We start from the raw sequence: 587 nt of genomic DNA, 5'->3' as shown, positions 1-587 counted from the left end.
TATATGCAAATTAACCCAACCAAGATGGCGGCTGACAGCCACGAAGCTGGAGCAAGCAGGAGGCTTGGTTGCCCCAGTTATGGAGGAAGCCAAGCTTTCCGCCTGCCGCGGCTGGCTCTGAGCTCCACTGAAGGCAACAAAGTTTCAATTATAGAAGATAAATAAACCCCAGATACCTGCTTTCAGCCAGCCGTGGACATTGAGCTGGAGAGAGCAGGAGGCTTGGGTTGCCCTTGGCGATGGAGGAAGCCAAGCTTCCCGCCCCACCCTGGCTGGCTCTGAGCTCCACTCAAGGCTACAAAGTTTCAATTATAGAAGGTAAATAAATCCCAGAATAAAAAAAAAAAGAAAAAAAAGAGAGGCTTGGAGCTTCCATTGCCAGGGGGCTTGGCCAGGCTGAAAACAGCCATCAGCCCCTCACCCAGGTTGGCCAGGCACCCCAGTGGTGACCTCCACACTGAAGGGGGTATGAACAGCTGCAAACAGCCATCAGCCCCTCACCACGGCTGGCCAGGCACCCCAGTTGGGACCCCCACCCTGTTGGGGGTGTGACCAGCCTGCAAACAGCCATCAGCCCCTCACCCAGG

Source organism: Myotis brandtii, unplaced genomic scaffold (genome assembly GCF_000412655.1).
Source record: "Myotis brandtii unplaced genomic scaffold, ASM41265v1 scaffold1003, whole genome shotgun sequence".
Taxonomy (NCBI): Eukaryota; Metazoa; Chordata; class Mammalia; order Chiroptera; family Vespertilionidae; genus Myotis; species Myotis brandtii.
The sequence above is the reverse complement of the archived record's forward strand: the minus strand, read 5'-3'. Positions refer to the sequence as shown.